Here is a 16,844-nt window from a genome sequence, read left to right as displayed (position 1 = left end):
GTTGAAAACAATTTAAAATATGTGCTAATCATGCATTTTGCTATAATGTGAACTGTTATGAATAATAATTATTTGTCTCTTTCTAAATCTTAATATGCTTGGCAGAGTGGGGAGAATTTGAATGATCCTGAAAGTAAACACTACCTACGCTAAACATCATTGCTTACCATCTGTAAAATCAAACATTTAAAGAGTTCTTTGCAATTACTAGGAGAGCTGTGAAAGAAAGCACATTAAAGGAAGCAAAGCTTGTGAGTTAAAACAATGCTTCCCCTAAGAACAGAACATAAAACCACCAATCAAAGTTTGCTGTCAACGGTAATAGCTTTTATACTGCCTTTAAACAGGTAAGAAAAGCTTTCCTGTATTAGAAAGTCCAGCAGGATTAGCCAGGATTTGCCTAGCGCAGTATTACTAAAAGTATGGTCCACAGATTGGCAGCATCAGCACAGTATGAGAACTTATGGGAAATGCAAAGTCTCAGGCCCAGCACAAACCTACTGAATCAGTCTCTGGAAGTGGGGCCCAGGAATCTGTTTTAACAAGCTTTTCAGGTTATTCTTATGCAACCTAAAGTTTGAGAGGCACTAGCCTTGGGTCTGCACTGACAGACCCAAACTAGCTAGCACACCAGGTCAACAGTTATCCTCAGACACAAGATAACCATAAACAGCACAGACCATGTATGCATGGGAACAGAAACATTCTGGCTGGATATAATCTCCAGAAAATATCCTCAGAATATTTATAATGGTCATTTCTCCAATCTAGAGATAAATAACATTGAAAATTTACAAATTTAAGACTATATCCCGAAAAAAATTCATTTTTTTTATTTAGAAGAGAGCATCAGGGAGTTAAAAAGCCTTGAAATTATATGCAAACTTTTATCTGTTTTTGAAAAAGCACATACATTTTTCCTCAGAGGAATGAATTTAAGATTCTACCTGATTCCCCTCAAAATGTAAAAAAATCTTTTTTTTAAAAAGTGAGATCTAAAAGGTCTTTCTTCTCTCCCACCAAATCAGCAGATTATTTTTGGTTTATTAACCCATTCAGAAAGGGGAAATATTGGTAATGTAAAATTTGTAGTGACTTGAATCCAGTTTTAATTTTGAGTTCACTATAAAAATAAATTTAAATTGCCTCTTTGATTTCTCTTTATTTAATACATAGATTCCATACTTGGTAGTTTTGTGTATACAGGAATACAAATACAAGAATATAGCAACTCAACATGTGAGTGTGAAAACCTTGTGGCTCAGATTCCCTTTATTCATTGTATGGGACAGATAAGTAGAAAAAATAGGGAAAAAAGTAAATGAATAGTAGGGAGGGGTGGGGAAGAATGGGATGATGGGATGTTTGGGGTGCTCTTTTTTTCTTTAATTTTTATTCTTTTTTTGCGGTAATGAAAATGTTCAAAAATTAATTGTGATGAGTGCACAAGTATATAATGGTAATGTGAACAATTGACTGTACACTTTGGATGACTGTATGGTATGTGAATATATCTCAATAAAATTGAATTTAGAAAAAAGACTCCTCTGTGGAAAAAAAATATATAGCAAATCACAAAAAAGGGGGAAACTACCCAGCAAAGAATAGAAAACAGGTAACAATTAGGAGTCCATTTCAAGTTAAGTTCCTACTGCTTCACTGTAAGCAGAGAAAAGAGCAAGTGCAAAGACAACAGAGTAAAAGCACCTGGTATTTTCAAGAAGATAAAAATAATTTTATATAGTGAAGCATGTGTGTGAATAAGTTGAACAAGTAATTAGGAATCAGATATCATAACTCTTATATTGTCCAGAAAACTTGAATTTCATCCTTTCAATGCTAGGAAGTTAAAGAACTTTAGACCAAAGGATCCTAAACCTCACCAGATATGCCTACTTTAGCAGCAGTAGAAAGGAAGAACTGGAAAAGGGGGGAAAAACTGTAGACAGGGAAGTCTATTAAAATGCTATTGCAATAATTTTACTGTTCTTCTCATGACTGCTATTTAGTGCCAATAAGTCTATATAAAATATATAAGAAACTCAGGCAGATCTTATAAAAAATAATTCAGTATCCTGTCCTGTCCAGTGTGTAGGAAAAAACTTTTATACCAGCTTTCTTTTTTCTTAGAAAAATTTAACTCATCCTTCAAAGCCTAAGTGAAATGTCATTTCTGTAATGTCTTCCCTTGTTTCTCACTTAAAGATTTTACCCTTCTCTCCTCTATGCTTTTATAATCATATGTTTGCCACACAAACTAGGTAAATATATTTCCCCTACTGACTGTGAAATATTAAAGGCAAGGATGCTATCCCCAATACATCTAAATAATAGCAGATTAGAAGCAATAATAGCTATCATTACTTGAATATCTCATGTGTAAGACATTCTATTTAGAACTTTAAGTGCATTTTCTCTAATAATCACAATAACTTTCCCTCCTAAAAGAAACTGGGAGTCAAGCAAGTTGCCCAAATTTGCACAGCTAAAAGATGGTGAAGCTTGCATTCAAATCTAGAACTGTTTAATTCCTCCCCACCAGCCTGTCTCCATACATACTTCTCAGCAAATAGTACCTTCCTACTAGGTACTCAAAAAAATATTGGTTGACTTGAACCTAACTGAAACTCTGCTAGAAATAGAAATACCAAATAGCTCAGCGTCAGTTAATTCAATTCTATTGTCTTGTAGTAAAAGCAAACCTATACCACTCTTTCACATTTTTTTCAGCAGCTTAAAAGCTATAAGCAAAAGATGTGCAATAATTTTAAACTGAATCCAAAATAATGCTACTTTTAAAAAAATCACGTTATATGTATAAAGAGATGTTCTCCTTCAAAAGAAGTCTTACTTTTAACAATGTTCCAACTCCTTCAAGATCTTTGAATATCCTCCCTTGAGATTATGTTTAGAGACGTTTGTAATTACAACAAATAATGACATAACCTGCAATCTGGAAATTCTTATAGTAGGTGCCATAGTGAAAATACAAAGAGCTCTTCTCTCATGGAGATAATACAAGACACCAATAAATATAAGACAGAATAGCTGACTAGTACAGAGCTCAAAGAAAGCAATGATTCCAGTGAGCAGCATGGTAATCATATACTTCCCAGAAGGTAAACTTAGAGGGAAGGAGAGGGGCAACAGAGGGAATAACAAAGAACAAGGGAAAGCCACTTTAGATACTGCATATGGGGAAAACACTGTGTTGGGAAAGATGAAACAATTTATCAATTCTGGGGGATGGGAGTCTTGATAGAAGGGTTGGGGCAAGAATGAGACCAGAGGGAAGACCCATTAAGAGGCTACAGAGTTGGTATGGGCTGGGGTGAAAGGTACTCAACCTTGAGAGAAAACGAAGCTTCTGTATGTACAGAGTTCAACCCTATGACAAGAGCCCATACTGGGTAGGAGTGAGGGTGGGTAGCTAAGGCAGCAAGGGCACAACTGGAGTAGGGGAAAAGCAAAGGTACCTACCAGGCCTTTAGAAGAATAGTAATGGAATATTTCAGTTCCAAATGAGGCTAACAATGTGTAAGAGCTCAGTGTGTATGATGACAATGCAGCGCAGGGTTGGGGCTCATAGAAAATTAAAAAAAGGGTGTGAAAGGAGTCTTGGACCAATCGGGAATGTTTTGGGATAGAAATGAGATCAGAGAGTTAGGAAGCCCATGGAAAATGGGACAGGGGAGGGCAGCATGAACCATGGGTTTAAGAAACACAAAAAATATTTTCTAATTTAATCCCCTATAAATTACAGAAAGAATTAAAGCCCCCTTGGGGCAGCCATGTGTTTGGCACAGAACAAGAGGCCAGCAATCCTCCCCGCAGTCCACTGAGGGAAGGGTCAAGAGGAGTTGAAGGAAGAAAAGGTAATGAAAAAGAAGAGTAGCCAAAAAGGAAGAAGAAAAATGGTGGTAACAGTTTAACAGAAGTTCATATGAGTTTTAAAACCGAGTGACCAACAATGTCAAATACACTGAAGAAGTCACAGAGGCGTAAGAATGAAAAACAGTGAATACTTTTAGTGATTAAGGCATGACTAATAACCTTTAAAGGCACAGTTCTGGTTGATAAGTGGGGGTGATACTCAAATTACAAAGGGTAAAGAAATGACAAATATGCTAGAAAAGAATACTGTTTAAAATGTTAATGGTAAAAGAAGACAAGAAAATAAGCTGGTAGTAAAGGCAAACCTCTCTCACTCCTCAAAAATACCTGAAAATGTTTGTAAGCAGAAAGAATGTGGTAGAGAGCAAGAGATGAAATGAAATAAAGGATAGGGATAACTCTGAAAAAGTGTGACATGTTTGTTTTCTGAGATTGTTTGGATGAAGGATACAGGAAAAAATAAACTTTGAGGTAAAAGGATTAATTTTGAGAAAAAACACAAAAGATGACCTCTGAGTAATTAATAGGCAAGGTTAATGACTGAGAGATTAGAATAAAATCTTGAGGATAGTAAAAAAGGTTAAAACAGATGTTGTAGATAAAAATAAAGAAGGATTTTTAAAAAGATAGGACAAAACCAAAGTTAAAGATCATGAATTCAGAGCTGACCAAAGCAAGCAGTTTTATAGTCTAGGAATGAGCACAGAGAAAGATTAAAAAGGATAAGAGGTTCAACACTAGCAAGGTGAGCATGACTGAAGGTGAAAAGGATTTTAGAACAAAAACAAAACAGCATTTAGAACAGATGACCTTGAGGGTGAGGTTGACTATAAAGTTGTATAGATGCTGCCGAACTGTTAACGGGTCAAGGTTCTAAAAGTCATGGGGTATGAGAACTCAAAATGAACAAACAGTGTGTATGATGATGTTAAAATGGGATGGTGGTAAGAAAGGGGGTACTGAAAGTTAGAGATGGGAACTAGATGCGAAGTTCTGGCACTAAAGAAGTCAATGCACTATGAGGTTAGATTGATGAAGAGCTAAAACAAAACAAAACAAAACAAAACCCTTTAGCTAGGTGCTGAAACAAGGTGGGATGAATCCTCAAAAAGTGGTGGCTGATTATGACCAGAAAGTAACACAGAAGTCCTGTTATGATCTGCAAGAAAATCACTTTTGTTGGTTATACTTTATTTCTGATTTAAAATAAATGAAGAACCCTGATTTATTTTTATTTTTTTTTTATTTTTATTTTTTTATGTTTTTTTTAATCATCATTTTATTGAGATATATTCACATACCACGCAGTCATACAAAACAAATTGTACTTTTGATTGTTTACAGTACCATTACATAGTTGTACATTCATCACCTAAATCAATCCCTGACACCTTCATTAGCACACACACAAAAATAACAAGAATAATAATTAGAGTGAAAAAGAGCAATTGAAGTAAAAAAGAACACTAGGTACCTTTGTCTGTTTGTTTGCTTCCCCTACTTTTCTACACATCCATCCATAAACTAGACAAAGTGGAGTTTGGTCCTTATGGCATTCCCAATCCCACTGTCACCCCTCATAAGCTACATTTTTATACAACTGTCTTCGAGATTCATGGGTTCTGGGTTGTAGTTTAATAGTTTCAGGTATCCACCACCAGCTACCCCAATTCTTTAGAACCTAAAAAAGGTTGTCTAAAGTGTGCGTAAGAGTGCCCACCAGAGTGATCTCTCGGCTCGTTTTGGAATCTCTCTGCCACTGAAGCTTATCTCATTTCCTTTCACATCCCCCTTTTGGTCAAGAAGATGTTCTCCATCCCACGATGCCGGGTCTACATTCCTCCCCAGGAGTCATATTCCACGTTGCCAGGGAGATTCACTTCCCTGGAGAACCCTGATTTAAATAAACAGATTTATATCTGCACAATTTTTGCCTATTAAAAAAATCCGTCCTGAAGTACAAAGTAAGCCTTCTTCTGAGATACAAATTAATGCGGATTCTGAAGGCTTTCCTTAGTATAGAATACATGGGAAATGCTCAAATAATGTAAGTTAAATTGATGTATAAAAAGAAATTCCAACAGCAGCATGATGACTGGAATATCCCTATAGTCTCTTATTTCACTCAATGAATGCAAAGATGGATGGCTTGAAAGACAAATGGTTGGATGAATGGATAGACAGAAGGGAAAGGGATGAATGAATAGACAGATGAGAAAAAGAGCAAGAGAGAGAGAGAGAGGGAGTGCCCCAATAGTGCTCTTAATATCACTGACAAACCTGGAGTCTCATAAAGTGACTACTTTGAAGAGGATAACACCCATATGATTACATGTATTTATTTGATAAATATATTGAAAATACTTAAAATTTTACCTTTGAAAAATAACTAGTTTTGAAAGACCTATAAAAAATTACAACAGAAAATTTTCCCTACCCAAACTATCATTATTTCATCACTCTACCTGTTCTCATAATTTCTGTCCCAGCAATTTCATGAATTACTAGGCTGGAAAATACTATTGGGTAATTTCCTAGAAGTTCCCTATTACTATAACCTTTCTGCCCCTTGATGAGACAAACTGACTTACAACAGTTGCTGAATGCTGATTCTGACTGGCAATTTACATGTTTAACTTACCTCATCAAATGATTTACAAAGGCTTTGCTACAGTTAGAGCTGTATTTGCAAAAATTACAGCGGACAAATGTTAGAAAAGTGGCTTGCAAAATCTTTTATTTTGGAACGACACTCAATGCACTTGTGAATTCCCCGACAATACCTTAAGGAGACAGAAAAAAATGGTAAAAATATATTTAAACCAAAAACAATTAGGTGCGGGTTGCTGGTGCTGAGTTCCAACTTGGCGGGCCGGGGCCAGGGAACCTGGTCAGCCCCTGGGGGAGGCGATGGGCATGGGCAGTAGTGCCCTCCACAGCCCCCCCCCCCCAGGGAACCTGGCCAGCCCCTGGGGAGGGTAGTGGGCATGGGCAGTAATATCCTCCACAGCCCCCCGGGCCTGAGAAAGTGGAGCCGGCTACAGGCCCCATCTCCCCCACCCAAAATACAACCGTTAGAGGAAGCTTGCCAGAGAAAACCGCCCCCTTTATCTTGCCCGCACACTCCCGGTTGCCAGAGCAACTCCGGCCACCGCCAGTGCGCATACACTGTTGCCAGAGCAACTCCCGCCCCTTTTCAAACGACCGCCGCGCCCTCTCAGAACCAATCCTAGCCTTTATCCCCTCAGCATTGCCATGTAAGAACCCCACACCCCTAACACCGACCCCGCCCTCTATGCGACCCTATATAACTTGTGCTCACCCCTGAATAAAGGCTTTTGTTCTATCCCCTCCAGAGGAGAGTGTTTCGCGTCCCTCTCTCGCCGCCCTCCACACCTTGCACGCCTCCGCCGGGGACTCGGCCAAGTCCCCCGCCTCACCTTCGCCTCCGGGAAGAGCTGCCGCCGGTACTCCTCAAGCAACGCTGAGCGCAGAGGGTTCCGTGGGTGCCCGCCCCTAGCTGCGACCGCAATTAGGGAAAAGCCTTTTTAATGTTTAATTAATTGAAGCCAAGATGTTTAAATTAATATTGTTAAACAGATTATATTTTGAAAATTTGCTGTGGAATAACAAGCTAGAATAAGTATAAAATGTCTAACATCAGTTAATGTTTCCTGGAATATATCAAATTAACCAATTCAAATATCACAAGATATAAGCAAAAGATATAAGATTAGTGTAATAGATAAAAATTACAGAATAAACACAGCAATTCAAATTCTGCTCAGCAGTTGTAAAAAAATACCTTTTTATTATTTTCTTGGCCTTTATACCAGACAAGTCATATCATGTAAATGTGCAAGGGGATTCTGATAAATTTATATTAAAATGAACTTTCAATATTTAAGATTAAATTAGTAATGTATATCAGAAACAAAAGATATTACCTTAAGTTCTTTAAAGCGGTACTGATTTGATCTTTTCAGTTGCGCTGTTTCTTTTGCTTGTAACAGGTTTTTGATTTGTATTTAGATCTACTTGCATTTGACTTATTTGCATTAGGTTTACTTGCAATGGATGTAGTTGCATGAAGTTTACTTGCAGTGGATGTAGTTGCATGACGTTTATTTGCATGAGGTTTATTGGCAGTGGACGTAGTTGCATGACGTTTACCAGCAGTGGATGTAGTTGCATGAGGTTTGCTTGCATGAGGTTTACCAGCAGTGGATGGAGTTGCATGAGGTTTACCAGCAGTGGATGTGGTTAAATGAGGTGTATTTGCATGAGATTTACCAGCAGTGGATGTAACTGCATGAGGTTTATTTGTCTTACATTTGCTTGCATTAGATTTTGTGGAATTTTTAGCAGTGTTATTCTTAGACTTTGGAGGTGAAACCTGAAGGGTGGAAGTGCCTGCAGTACTACTGGAAGGTGCAGTTGATGATTTTGATTGAAGAGGTCCAACTGAAGCTCGAATAGTAACCTATAAAAATGAAGGTAATACATGTTTTTAGAAAATTAATCATCACATAAGTATTAAGAATATCACTTACATTTGATTATTGACAAGAGTGCCAAAACAATTCAATGAAGGTAAAGAAGAGTCTTTTCAACAAATGATGCTGGACCAATTGGAAAACATGCAAAAGAATGAATTTGGACCCCTACTTCATACCATACACAAAAATTAATTCAAAATGGATAAAAGGCCAAATTGTAAGAGCTAAAACTGTAAGACTCTTAGAAGAAAACATAAGAGTAAGTAACCTTGGGTTAAGCAATGGTTTCTTAGACATGACACCTAAAGCATAGAAATAATAGGAAAAATAAATTGGGCTTCCTCAAAATGAAAAACATTGAGTTTCAAAGGATATCATTAAGAAAGTGAAAAAGACAACCCACAGAATGAGAAAATATTTGCAAATCAATCCCTGAAGCACACTTGAAGCACACTTGTAATTCCATTAATAAAAAGACAATTTACCCAATTAAAAAAAATGGATAAAGGATCTGAATAGGCATTTCTTCATAGATATACAAATGGCCAATAAGCACAAGAAAATATGTTCAACATCATTAGTCATCAAGAAATGCAAATCAAAACCCCAATGAGATATCAGTTGGCACTTAACAGGATGGTCATAAAAAAAGACAGATAATAACAAGTGTTGACAAAGATGTGGAGAAATTAGAACTCTCTATTCATTGCTGGTGGGAATATAAAATAGTACAGTCACTTTGGAAAACAGTTTGGCAGTTCCTCAAAAAGTTAAACATAACCATATGACCCAGCAATTCCACCCCTAGGTAAGTACCCAAAAGAAATGAAAACCTATATCCATGTACAAAACTGGTATAAGAATGTTCATAGCAGCATTATTTATAATAGCCCCAAAGTGGAAACAACCCAAATGTCCATCAGCGGATGAATGGATAAATTAAAATGTGGTATATCCATACAGTGGAATATTATTTGACCATACAAAGAATGAAGAACTGATACCTATGTTACAATATGGAGGAACCTTGAAAACATGCTAAGTGAAAGAAGCCAGCCCCTCAAAGACCACATATTGCATAATTCCATTTATATGAAATGTTCAGGATAGACAAATCCATACAGACAGAAAGTACATTAATAGCTGCCAAGGGCTGGGGGAAGAGGAAATGTGGAGTAACTGCTAATGGTCTAAAATTGATTGTAATGATGTTTGCACAATTCTTTCAATATGTTAAAAATGATTTATTTGTAGATTTTAAAGAGGTGAATTGTATAACATGTTAATTATATCTCAATAAAGCTGTTACAAAAAATCACAGCAATACAAGAAGCTAAACACCATTATTTTGAAACTATAATCAGACAAGTCTTTCATTTATTCTAAATGGGCATGCCAATCAAATAAAATTTACCTTCATATTTATTTATTGTAATATTCCCATTTGTATTGATCACATTTATATATTACACGCATATTAATGGATAATTAGGAGTTAATGCAAATTACATGGCTATCAATAGAGCACCTTCCATGGAGATTTGCATGGTGTGATATAACTAAAAAACTTACACAAGTATAGAGGTCAAAATTAAATCTCAAAGCCAGAAAAAGAATTCTGCAAAGGCCTGCATTATCCTTTGATAACTATAAAACAAACAGATCTCCAACAAATGTGACCTTTTCTCTCTAGGGGATCATTAGGCAGGATTTATGTATCCAATCCAAAGGTTTTTTCTGTTTTTTTTTTTTTTGCGGGGGGGGGGTTCCATCAATTCATCATACAGCAATAGAGAATTTAATAACATTCAGAATTTCCTTAAAGGGAATATAAAATTTATCATTTATTCAGAAAAAGAAAATGTTCAATTACATCTATTGGTTGCTAGTGGAAAACACAGTTGCCTACCAACATTCTCTTTAATTGTTTGATTAGATCCCTCCACCCCACCCCCATATTTGAAGAACACCCTATGAGGAAGTCCAATGAAATACAGGTTGTTATCAAAAAGCACTGGACTAGGAGTCAAAAGACCAGAGGTTAAATTTCAGTTCTACCTGTTCCTAGCCATGTGACCTTAAGTAACTTAACTTATCTAAGTCTCTTCATCTGTAATATGGGGATAATACATGCCTTGCATACTTCACTGAATTGCTGCATGGATTAAATAACAGAATGTATGAAAAAGCACACTGAAATCTTAATTCTGACATGTTGAAAAGCCCACTTAATAACATTATTGTTGCTACTACTATCATTATTAAGGGAATAGATGAGAGTTGACTGTACTACCTATGTCAAGGTTCTGCATGTCTAGTTCTAGCATGGAATGAACGCAGGGAAAGATACTGGACAGCTTCCTCTCCCTCTAAGTCTTCAGAACATGGCTTTACATTATTTTAATTAATTCAAACAGCAGACATACCCATTTTCAAAGGTAAGAACGCAAAGCCAAATATAATGCTTCGAATTATTTCATTTTGTATTATCCATGCCTTTGTTTCCCTCCACTGGAGAAAATATTCAAGATCTGATTTATATATAGACAGAAGTCAGAAAAAACAAGGCAAACAGGAGAAAGGAAACTGTAATCATCAGGAGGTAGTCAGACATGTGTTTGCTCACTTAGAACAGCAAGGTTTCCAGGAGCAGAACTTGCTTCTCCAAGAATAGACCCGGTAATGCCAACTTAAACAAACATTTGAGAACCTATGGGCAAGTCAAGACACTATGCCAGATGATGGGGACACGGAAATAAATTAAATGTGATTCCTGATCTCAGACACATTATATAGTCTAGCAGCAGAAAGAGACATATATGCTATATTAACTGGAATAGCCCCCAGACAGACAATATAATATTGAAACAACTCTTTGTCACAGATCACAGTTAATCTAGTTGCACTTGGTACAAAGGAATACTGCTCCAATATACTCCATGCCAATGAACTAAAAACAATGATTAGAACTTTTTCTTTCCAAATTTAAGAATGATAAAACTTAAAATGAAAGTCATAAAAAAACTGGAAGTCAATTTTTAATATTATTTTCAATAGATAAAACCAAGCAGGATATTATTTCTATTACCATATAAAATAGTAAAATACAATATATTTAAAACTCACTTTTGTTCCAGGAGGCAATCCCTCTAGTGCTTTAGGCTTTATAAATGTCTGATGCTATATCTTGCGCTCTATTCTCTCCTTGTATGTCAAAAATTGTAATCTGTATTTTGAACAACGATGTATTCCTTTTTTCTGGTAAAGGAAAAGAGAAATTTCACCACTGCAAACCCTGGAGCCTGAAACTGCTCTTAATACTATTACCTAAATAATTTAAAAACCAGTATTTTACTATTTCCCACCATAAATAATACCAAAATACTATTTTATTTTTTAAAAAAACATTCCTTGCATTAGTATTTGGATTTCAAAAGTATTTGTTACCATCTAGGCTTCCAACATGAAAATTCTATCAATTAGCTTCTAATGGCAAAAGTTCTATACCAACTGCAGCTCTTTTAATTAGAGATTTGAAGGATAAACTATTCAAACACTTGATACTGTGAAAGTGAACTATTATGAACTATACTACATTTTTGTACTTAAGACAAGTAAATTCTTTTTAATTTTCGCTATTTCTATTTGTTTCAAACGTTGGTAAAATAAGTTGAACTTTCAAAAAACCAAACGAATCTAACCAGACACTCCTAAGGGAAGGCATATTGTTAAAGAAATGGTTCTATAAAGCAATGCCTTCCCATACAGCTTTGTGCAATGACAGAAATGTTCTACAGCTGTGCGGTCCAATACAGAAGCCACTATCCACAAGTGGTTATTGAGCACCTGAAACGTGGTCAGAGAAGCTGAGGAACTGAATTTCTAATTTTAATTAATTTAAATTTAAACAGACACATGTGGCTAGTGGTTCTGTTACTGGACAGCATGGGTATAAAGGTATAAATCACAACTAATCCCAATTTACTGTTTGAGAACCCCTTGACTGAGTCCCTCCCCAAACCCAGTCCCATTATTATTTTACAGATGGGAAACAGGACCCAAGAAAAACTGAAATCACTTGCCCATAACTGGTTACTAACTGTTCCAGTGTTTTGTTTTGTTTTACCATATGTTACCAACTGCAATCTTTAGGTACATACTCTCATTAGTTTAAAATATATATTACATATTTATATGTAAATTTAAACAACATATAGATAGAAAATAATGCTTTCTCTAAAGCTGTATCTCCACAGGACCATCACTATATCCATATAAACCATCACTATATCCATATAAACATATCCATATATACTATATCCATATAAACATAAATAAAAATTCTTTACAAAGCTTAAAGCAGTATATAAATATAATGCATTTGTATTACCTACCATTCTAGTTTTGTCTTAAGACTATTTTAGAAGTGTGGTGCATTGGATCATATCATAGGCGAATGCAACATAAACAGATTCACCCATTTGTGCTCAAGAGAGAGGGTGGAGATGGAACCCAGGCATAAAACAGACAGCAAAACAACAGGACGGAGAGAAAGTTCTCCAGAATAGTTCCCAGAAATCTTTTTTTCTACCTATACCTCAGCCAGTTTCACGGCTTTAAATAGCATATTGATGTCTAATAGGCATTTCAAATCAACATGGACAAAACTGAACTCTAAATCTCTGACCCCTCTCTCCTGGGGGAAACAAACAAACACCAAAAACCAGTTTCTACCCTTATTATCCCTGTATCTCAATATATGGGGATGCCATTGTTGCAGTTACTCAGGACAAAAAAACTTGGTAACTCTTAACTCCTCTCTCACTCTCACAAGCCACACATCCAAACCATTAATAAAACCTGTAGCTCTACCTTCAAAGAACATGCATAATCTTTCTACTTCTCATTACCTCCAACCACTGCTACCATACTGGCCACCAATCCACTCACCTGGACTACTGCAACAGCCCATCTTCTCCTTGTTTTCACTCTTTCCTTGCTATGGTCTATTCTCCCCATAGATGCCAGAGTGATCTTAAAACACTGCAGATCTTTCACATGTTAAAACCCTCCAATGGCTTTCTACAACATTCTGGCCTGCATTCTATTGCTACAACCTCATCTTCTACTCTTCTTACTTGTTTACTGTGCTCCAGCCGCACTGGCCTTGCTTTTCCTTGAACATCCTACACATATATTCACCTACTTACTGTTTCCTCTGCCTGGAACACTCTTTTTCAGATACTCACATGGCTTAATCCCTTATTTCCTTTAACAGAAACCGCTCCTAATTCCCAGCACTCCTTATCCTGTATTTTCCTTCCATGGTACTTACGAGCTGGCATACATATATATTTAAACACACACATACACACATACACACAAATTATCTTTCTCCTCTATAATGCAAATTCAACAGGGCAAAAACTGTGTGTTTTGTTCACTTCTGTATCCCCAATATGTGAAACAGTCCCTGGCATACAGTAGGCACTTAACAAATAAATACTTGTTTTAGAAAAAAAAAAGTGACTAGTGAGACAGATAGCAAGAGAATTGACAGACAGCATGCACATAAGCAGTAGGCACAATTTAACCAATTCAAAATGTCTGCCATTCCATTGCTCAGAGTCCTGAGATAGGAGACAACAATCCACTATTCCCTAAGTTGGATATCTCTTATGCATGTATGTTTGCATTGTGCTAAATGTGATGATGACACATAACACTTTTAAAATAACATGGTGGTCAATCAAAGAAACAGTGATCTGTTTCAAGGGTAGAGAAAAAATTGTGTTGAACTTTTCGACAAGCATATTATATTGTTTGGGTAATCTGAGAGATTTTCAAGGCGAATTCTGACTATCCTTCATTTCTACCCCTAGACCTAATGCCAGCATGAAATATGAATCTGTGGTAGAAGCTTGGGCCCTGAAGTCAAGTTTCGGCACTGCGATTCATTAGATAATGTGACACCAGGCAAGTTACTCAGTCTCTCTAAAGCATTGTTTCTCATCCATAAGATGGAAATAATAATATACCTACTTTGTAGGGTGGTTGTGAGGATAAACAAAAAAAATGCACGTAAAGCACCAATGGCTGTCATATGGTAGGTGATTAACATAGTAACTGCTTATTGTTATTATTAAAGATTTAATGAGCATATTTAACACACCTGAAATCTTTTATCCTTTCTTAAAAGTAGTTGTAACTGGATTGTTTGTTCTAAAATTGCTTTTAAATTTCAAGTTACAACTGAAGACTTCAAAAAAAATAAACTGAGCCATAGATTCAACAATTTTTATTGTGCAATATCTCACTAAAAGGGCCACCTCAATGACAAGTTTATAATCCTGCTCAGCTATGGTTTTTGAGTTTTTTGTGACTAATTACACAAACTATGAATATCTTAAAAGATACCTGATAATTCTTATTAATAGATTGCTTCCTCTTTACTGCTGGTTGCCTACTTCACCTCCTAGCTTCTCCAAACTTACCAAAAAAATTGGGAACCCATGGTGTGTCAGTGGTCCCCAAGACCACTCCTAGTGTGATGATTTGCGAGGACTTAAGGGCTCAGAAGTTGTTATATTTTCATACAGCTTTGATTTATTAGAGTGAAAGGATACAGAGCAGGATTAATAAAGGAAAAAAAGTGTGTTGGGTGGAGTCTGGATGGTATCAGGCATAAGCTTCTACAGACTCCTCCTAAAGGAGTTGCAGAGGACATGCTTAATTAATCCCTCAGTAACTAACTGTAGCAACATGCGTGAAATGATTTTGCCAAGGAAAATCTTTTGTGTCTAAGAGCCCAGGGTTTTTATGGGAGCCAGCCACCAAATCTTCAGACCCCCAGAAGAAAAGCAGGCATTCACCATAAATCATATTGTTTGCACAAATTATCTAGACAAGCCAGTACAACATGGATCAAGGCTCCAGGGATGTAAATCACTCTTATCAGTTAATAACACAACAGGGAAAATTTCAAGAGCTCAATTCCCAGGAGTTAGCCAAAAGCCAATTACACAAGCAAACCCTTCTGAAAATGTGCAAGATTTGAGCAACTCAGAACTGCTGGGTTAACTCTTCTACACACATGGCAAATAAAGCATACAAATCAAGGCATGAAGATTGACTACAGATTATGTAAACTACTTAAAAGACACACCCCACATAGTGAGCCCACCCATTCCTTTCTAAGCATATATCATTCTCCCCACATCTACCTTCTTACTCTAGAGGTTAGTGAAGCATAGGAGAAAGAATCATGTTAAAAGCCTCATAATGAAACCGACAGAGCTACTGCTTTGTATCTCATTCTGCTTTTCAAAATCAAAGGCCAGAAGACCAGAAGATGAAACACAGAATACCAAGAACAGTATTTTTCAAACCCTGCTCCTCAAGAAGTGTTAATAGGTATTGTACAAATAAAGGGTTTGATGGCCAAATAGGTTTGGGGACTAATATATACTATACACATTGCTTGGTGATTTACAATGTCTGTTAGCATATTAAAAGCACGGAGTCCTGTTTAAAAAAATAAACAAAGAAAAACTTATAAATCTAGTCATTTACCAAATTTATTTTGCCAGGAAAATTTTTTAAGGGGAACACCTATTACTATCTGGAGGAATACTTTCGAGGAAACCCTCAAATAGAAATATTTTGCCAGATGTTCAAGGACAAGGTAGCATACCAGAATAAAAAGGAACTATGTTCATACTATCCCAGTCATAGCATAGGTGATCCTCAATGTATTTGGAAATTCTTTTATTATCTTTCCCAATTAAGAACCACACATCAATTTCATGATTATTTAATGACTAGAATGATAGCAACACTGACATCAATGCTGAGGAAACTGGCGATGACAATGCAATCAATAATAAGAAAATGTAATGAGCTGACCAGTGAAAAGGCAAAAACTTGACTGCAAGGTCAGATTTAATAAATGTATTGATTTTTGATTTTGGCAAGAGACAAGGCTGTCATCAAAGATTTTAGCCCAAAGGATGGCCTAATTATTTTGTGAAAATAACCAGTATGTATAAAATTAGTATTCAAGGGAAAGGTGCAAGCACTAATACTGGCATCCCAGAAATTATGTAGCACAACTGGCAAAAGTCATCCAGGAAAGAAGTCAAAACCTAAATACGGTTCACATATCTAGTAATAAGTGTTCTTTGTCACTGACTGCTATAAAAACACTCTCTGGGTCACTGATAACAACCACATGTCTTCTCATAATAAAATGGGGGCTGGAAAGTGGAAATAAAGTTTGAAGATAAAGAGGAAAACAGAAGATTATAAATTCCTCAAACTTATTTTTCTCAGTCCAAACTTACCCTTTTTCTTGCTTCTGATAACTACCTTCCAAATCATTCCCATTCCCATTACTCTTAAGACTGTGAAATGCCCAACCTCATCTTTCCCTTTCTGCTCCACTCTAGGGCT

At 36.3% G+C, this 16,844-nt stretch overlaps 1 pseudogene; it reads right to left on the bottom strand.

The window, feature by feature from the left end:
* Window positions 1-16,844, bottom strand: part of LOC119523978 — a 53,627-nt pseudogene that overhangs the window by 3,536 nt on the left and 33,247 nt on the right.

The sequence above is a fragment of the Choloepus didactylus genome, chromosome Y, assembly GCF_015220235.1.
Source record: "Choloepus didactylus isolate mChoDid1 chromosome Y, mChoDid1.pri, whole genome shotgun sequence".
NCBI lineage: Eukaryota > Metazoa > Chordata > Mammalia > Pilosa > Megalonychidae > Choloepus > Choloepus didactylus.
Note: the sequence above shows the minus strand (reverse complement) of the source record. Positions and strands in the feature narration are given on the sequence as shown.